This window comes from Dioscorea cayenensis, chromosome 1 (genome assembly GCF_009730915.1).
Source record: "Dioscorea cayenensis subsp. rotundata cultivar TDr96_F1 chromosome 1, TDr96_F1_v2_PseudoChromosome.rev07_lg8_w22 25.fasta, whole genome shotgun sequence".
Classification (NCBI taxonomy): Eukaryota; Viridiplantae; Streptophyta; class Magnoliopsida; order Dioscoreales; family Dioscoreaceae; genus Dioscorea; species Dioscorea cayenensis.
The window spans coordinates 24861260-24867998 of record NC_052471.1 but is presented as its reverse complement, the minus strand read 5'-3'; the positions used below and the strand labels follow the sequence as shown (position 1 = coordinate 24867998).

Here is a 6739-nt window from a genome sequence, read left to right as displayed (position 1 = left end):
CAGCAATCCACACAGTTCAATAGTTTTTGCACATGAGGATCCAAACAGTCATATAGAGAGTTTTCTCAAGATGTGTGATATGCTGAAGCTAAACGGAGTGACGGATGATGCCATCAAGTTGAGAGCCTTCTCATTTTCCCTAAAGGGGAGAGCGAAGCAGTGGCTACACTCGTTACCTAGAGCATCAATTACCATGTGGGAGGAGATGGTAGAAGCTTTTCAAGCCCGTTATTTCCCTCCTAGAAAATCAGCAAAGCTTAGGAACGAGATCTCATCCTTTGTTCAGTTGGAATTAGAGTATCTATTCGAGACATAGGAAAGGTTCAAGGAGCTCCTGAGGAAGTGCCTGCAACATGGATTCCCGGAGTGGATGATTGTTCAAACCTTTTACAATGGTTTGAACTCGAGTACAAGGAAACTCTTGGATGGGGCAGCAAGAGGTACCGTAGGTAGCAAGACCCCCGATGAGGCCCGTCAGTTGATTGAAGAAATGAGGTTAAACAGGTACCAATGGAATGCTAGGGAGAAGAAGAAAGTGGCCGGTCTCCATGAGATAGATGCGGTAACTTCATTGGCGGCTCAAGTGGAGAGTTTGAGTAAGAAGTTAGATCTTCTAACTTCAAATAGAGTGGTGGCCGTAACTAATTGCAACGGGTGTGGTGGAGGACATGCTCCCTCCGATTGCCCGATCTCTATTAGTGATGGTTCTTTAGTGGAGAACGTTTATTTTGTAGGTAATGGCATGAGATCTCAAGGAAACACATATAGCAATACCAACAATCCGGGTTGGAAGAATCATCCCAATTTCTCATGGAGTAATCAAGGTCCACAAAAGGCCATGGGGATACCAGGTTTCCAACAACAACAAGCCCCTCAGGTGGAAAACAGAGTCTCAGGTTTGGAAACCCGAATGAGTGACCTAGAGAAGCAATTGACTAGATTTAAACAATCAACAAATACAAGGTTTGAATCAATCGAGTCTACACTTCGCAACCACACCGCCTCTTTGCATAGCCTTGAAAATCAGGTGGGGCAAATTGTGAAGTCTCTTTTTTAAAGGCCACATGGAAGCTTGCCGAGCAATACAGAGACCAATCCTAGAGAGCACGTCAAGGCGATCACTGAAGTGGTCGTGAGGTTGAAGGTAGGTTTCCGAGTGAGAAGCCAAAAGAACACGCACCGGAGGTTATATAGGTAGAAGAGGGGACAAGTAAAAAGAAAGAGGTGGCACCCCCACCTTTCAAGCCAAGAATCCCTTATCCCTCTAAATTGAAAAATTACCAAGGGCATGAACAGTACAAGTAGTTCTTGAGTTTGTTCAAGCAACTCCACATCAATATTCCTTTTGTTGAGGCATTGGCCAAAATGCCTAAGTATGCGAAGTTCTGGAAAGACTTGTTGACTAACAAGGGGAAGTTGGAGGAAAGTGCTTCAGTGATTCTAGATGCTTTTATGCTCGGCGGTGTTGGAAAAGAACATGCCGAACAAGAAGAAAGACTCGAGAAGCTTCATCATTTCGTGCAATATTGGCAATTTAGGTGAGGAAATGGCATTGGCAGATTCAAGGGGATAGTATCAACGTCATTCCATACACTTTCTTTCAAAAGCTAGGCTTGGGCGAGCCTAGGCCTACTCGGATGACTTTGCAACTAGCGGACCGAACAGTGTGACATCCGAGAGGCATCATTGAAGACGTGCTTGTCAAGGTGGACAAGTACATTTTTCCGGTTGACTTTGTAGTGCTAGATGTCAATGAGGATGCGGTTGTAACCTTGATACTTGGGAGACAGTTCTTGCGGACTTCCAAAGCATTGATTGACATGGACGGCGGAGAGCTCACATTGAGAGTTGGAGATGACAAGCTCACATACCGCCTTGCTGAAGCTATGCGGCATTCTCTTGATTTCGATGATACTTTATACTTTCTAGACACTACTGATGAAATTGTTTATGAATACATGCAGGAAATGTTCAATCTGGATCCGTATGAAGGTTTGTTCGACCAAGAGAAGGGACATGAAGATGTAATGATGCTTGGATCGACGGAAGAAGTCAGGGGCCAGTATCAACTTCATGCCTTAAACCTTCTTTGAAAAGCTAGGCATGGGAGAGCCTAGACCCACTCGAATGGCATTATAATTGGTGGACCGAAACGGTTACACTTCCGAGGGGCATCATCGAAGTTGTACTTATGAAGGTTGGCAAGTACATATTTCATGTAGACACTGTAGTGTTGGATGTTAATGAGGATATTGATGTCCCGATGAGACTTGGCAGGCTGTTCTTGCATACTTCCAAGGCTCTTATTGACATGGATGGTGAGGAGTTGACTTTATGAGTTACGGCCATGAGACATTCTCTAGACTTTGATGATACTCTTTATTATCTTAACACTACTGATGAACTAATAGATGAATATGTGCAGAAAATGATGTGTCTAGACCAGTACGAGAGGTTGCCAAACCAAGAAATGGAGAATGAAGACGTGATGACACTTGGTCTAGAGGATAAGGTGCAACCTACCCCAGGGATCATGAAGAAGATGATCCAGAAGATGAAGCGTGCAAGGATACATCATAAGAAATGCCCCAAGGCTAATGGAGATATGTAAGAATGGAATAAGGGTGACAAATCCTTGTGCGGTAACCAACTTGATAACTCTCCCTCTATCTTCAAAAGACTATGCTCATCATGTTTTTAGGTCATGGGTAAGAGGGTAACTTTCATCTATGAGCCCCCATGAGGTAAGAAGAGGTACATCAAGCTGAGTGACATTAAACAAGCACTTCTTCGGACGCAACCCAAGTCTTTACTGTTTTTCTTGGTATTAGTTAGTGTTTGCATGAATAAGAGCTTAAGTGTTGGTGTCTTGATCTTTTACATTCTATTGTTGTGATTTTCTCGTGGATATTTGGTTTTTTCATGGACTTACTTGTGTGTGGCGAAGTATCTTGGTCGTTTGAGCATGGTTTTCATGGTTCTCTGGTTACATGTGCATAATATAAGCAAGCTTTGAGCAGATCTGATGTTCAGAAATTTTTTGCAAAGTCTGTGATTTTTTATAAGTCATCTAGAGAAAACACACGGCCATGTGGAAATTCCACACGGGGGTATGTTTTCATTCAGAGCTCATCCCGAGATGACACAGGGGCATGTGTTTGCCCCTGTGAACAACCTTCTGACAGTCACACGCCCGTGTGAAAATTTCACACGAGCGTGTGTTTCTCTGTATAGGTTCAGAACTCTATCCTGAGAAGACACGAGGACGTGTGTCTGCCCCTGTTTTCGACCTATACATTACACACTAGCGTGTGTAATTTCCACATGCCCGTTTGATTTTCTGCAGAGAAGATCTCGCCATCCCGAGAAGACAAGGGAGCGTGTGAGTGCCTCTGTGAGTAACCCTGTGAAGATCCACATGCCTTGTTGAATTTCCACAGGGGCATGTAGAACACTTAGAAAATTTTTTGGGTAGACAAAGACGCCACAGGGCACATGTGGATGCCCCTGTGGGTCGGGCACAAGGGCGTGGGGAATTTTCACACGCGCATGAGTATGCGTTCAGAGACAAAGTGTACTATCTCAAGAGCACACAGGGGCGGGTTGTCTGCCCCTATGAAGCTCCCCTGTGGAGTCACACGGGTGGGAGTAATTTCCACACACTCGTGTGGTTGTACTAAACTCAAGAGGCCGCGATATTCTTTATAAATCTTTTGAGTCTTTCTCATTTTCACACTGCCAAACACTCGGAGAACACTCTCTCTCACTTTTCGAACTTTGCACCATCATTTTAGAGAGATTTTACTGAGCTTTTTTGGCCGATTTCAAGGCTTTCATATTCATCTTATAGGTAAACCCTCATTCTCTCTTTTCGGTAAATCCTTGGGACTTGAGTTCCAAAGGGTTGTGAAGCACACACGGCCAAGTGTAAAACACATTGACCGTGTCTATGACTAATCCTCACTTTCTATACTGACAAGACCATCTTTACGCATACTTAATGGGGATTCAGTAAAACTCAATAAAAACAAAATAAAACTCGAGTATATAAAAGTAAAGCAATGAAATACAACTCGAGACAAAAATAAAAGATAAACTCACAAGATAGATCCTTTCTGTGTGTACAATGCCCAAAATAAAATATGGAAAATGAAATACGAAATCATAAAGAAACTAAGAGATGGACGCATCAAGCTTCAATGTCTGCGCCGATCAGCTCTGCTATTCCTAGTAGTGGTGCCAAGTCGAATGGTACCGGTAGATCTACTTGTGATAGTGATGCTGGAGGAGCCTGAGCGGTCTGAGGTCTCATGATGAATGGTGAGGCAACGTTGCGCCAAAGTAGCTGCTTGACACATCTGTATATGCGTGTAAGCCGCAAGTGCACGGGTGTGGAAGTAATAATCCCAGATGAGTGCGTATTGTATCCATAGAGAGTAGGGAATAAAGACACTTAAGTTGTTTCTTAACTAATGTAGAAGATGAATAGTGATAAGTGTAACAAAATATGAAATAACAAAAATAAAAGCAAAAAGATAGAGAGCACAAGTAAAGGAGAAGGTAAGACAATTGATGAAAATGGGGTACCCGGATATTGATCTGCCTAGGACAATCGTTTCAAGTGCAAGAACCCTCTATTATACTTCCTAATTTATGCAACAATGAGTCATGGAAATCCTTAATTACATGATCCTAAATCTAAGGTCAACCATGCCTAACTCTATACATGTCCCGGAGGAGAGATTGAATAACCTCTCAATGTCACACTCGCATAGAATTGCAAAAAGCTCTAGGGATTCCAAGTGATAAACCCTATTCCTATATATAGACCTAACCCTTTGGTCCACGTGGAAGATCCCTAGCCATAATTAAGCCCTAGGTGCTAAAATCACTTCCACGCTTCACTCAATTGCACTCGCAACTAAGCCCCAGCGGAAGGTCATCCCTTAGCCCATTCACTCTACTATGGCCGCAAAGAACTCTTGGAATGTGGAGTTAGGATATATCACACCGGAGGGGAAACGGGACGCTCCGTTACCTCTTGACTCAGCCTCTCAACCATCTCTAATCTAGCTTTGTCTAACTCTCATGGTGTGTCACTCACTCACAAGAGTTACCAAGAGGAACTCTTAACCCTAGTGTCACTCTAGGGGAGTATTCATACAATCAAGTCTCCAAGATTGGAACTCACAAAAACATCAATTAATTGAAAGCATAATAAAGAGATTCAATGAAACGAATACCTCCTAGGAATCACAAATACCCAAGTACCCACTAGGGGCTTACCTCTCCATGAAGCTAGATACAATCAATGAAATCGAATGTAAAAAAAAAGCATCCATAGGAAACCCCCTTGTTAGTCGTGGCGATGGCCTTGTGGAGAGTCCTCTACTCGTCGCAAGGGTGCCTTTGTCCGGCCTAGGATACACCTCGTCGGATCAGTGCCGACGAAAGCTCTCCCACTAACCTTCTTCCAAATAGCGCGCAATGTCGGAGCCGTAGAACCTCTCAAAAGCATTAGCCAATACCTCTCAAAACCCTAGCCACCGCCCTCTCTCAAGTTGTAGGAAAGATGGAGAAAAGAATGCTGAAATCGAGGCTAAAATCGGCTTTTAAAGGGCTGGAATCGGGAATACACACGCCCATGTGGGCGCCCCTGTGGATTTTTCACACGAGCATCTGGAATTTCCACACGCCCGTGTGGATTCTCTGTTTTCTTGTTTTCTTGGCCGGCTATGAATAGTGCTGCTGTGATATTTTTACTACAGTGTTTTCTACAATACACAGCTGTAGTATCAGCCTGAAATACTCCCGAATCCATACTTTCATCAAGGTAACACAAATGGCCACACATTTACGTCATGGATCGCCTTGCTTCTTTAATAACGGATATGTTGGTAGAGATCTTGTTCTATATGAACAAGTTGGAATGCTTGAATGTGACTGCCCTTGTGCCCCTCCAAATAGTTGTGCTAACTCGAGTACGAGGAGGTTAGCACACATTCCTGCATCTGGAACCCAACCTATGTCCTCCCGTTTGAACCTTAGCAAGATTTCCACCAAATTAGTGCATTACGACCCACATTGGCTTTTTTCTCTCATAATCGGCCTCACAACCCTACCTGCATAAAAGTAACATAAATACACCCATATTAGCGTTAAACCCGAGAAATGTAATTCTCAATATAAGGTAAGAACGCTTCGCATTCCTATTGCACAAGCACTTATCACTGCTGTGGAATATCAAGATGCGCCATCACTTCTATGTGCTGCGCAGCCTGTGTCACTCAAACCTCTGTAATCTCGGTCTGTAACATCTCCATAGCACTCTCAAGCCTCTCAAAGCTATCATAGGCTCGAGATAGGGAGAACATGCGCACTAGGGGTAGCTCCTATGTTGCAGGAGGTGCGTCGGTCTCCATCGGCTCTAGTTGTGGCTCGAGAGTAGGCTAAGAACCCTTTGCTGCAACTTCCTCAAATATCTCTAGATTAGGTACAATCAGTACATGTACTCCTGGCCCATACCTATGCAGCGTCCCCATTTGTCTAATCATTTCTATACCCAAGGGAGCAGGTATGATCGTCTTCTCGGATACTCTAATAGCATCCCGTAGACCCATTTTGATGATGAGCCTAGCCATGTATGGGCCATAGAAGAGGTTACTGATCCTGACAGACTGACGTTATTTCCTCAGGTACTCTGCTAGTATGTGGCCAAGGTGAACTGGCTTGCGTTGTA

General features: G+C 43.8%; 1 non-coding gene across 1 annotated transcript; it reads right to left on the bottom strand.

The window, feature by feature from the left end:
• Window positions 1-253: 253 nt before the first annotated feature.
• LOC120267260 lies at window positions 254-360 on the bottom strand. The gene has a single exon (XR_005538428.1). It is a non-coding gene; the product is annotated as a small nucleolar RNA R71 (small nucleolar RNA).
• Window positions 361-6739: the final 6379 nt, after the last annotated feature.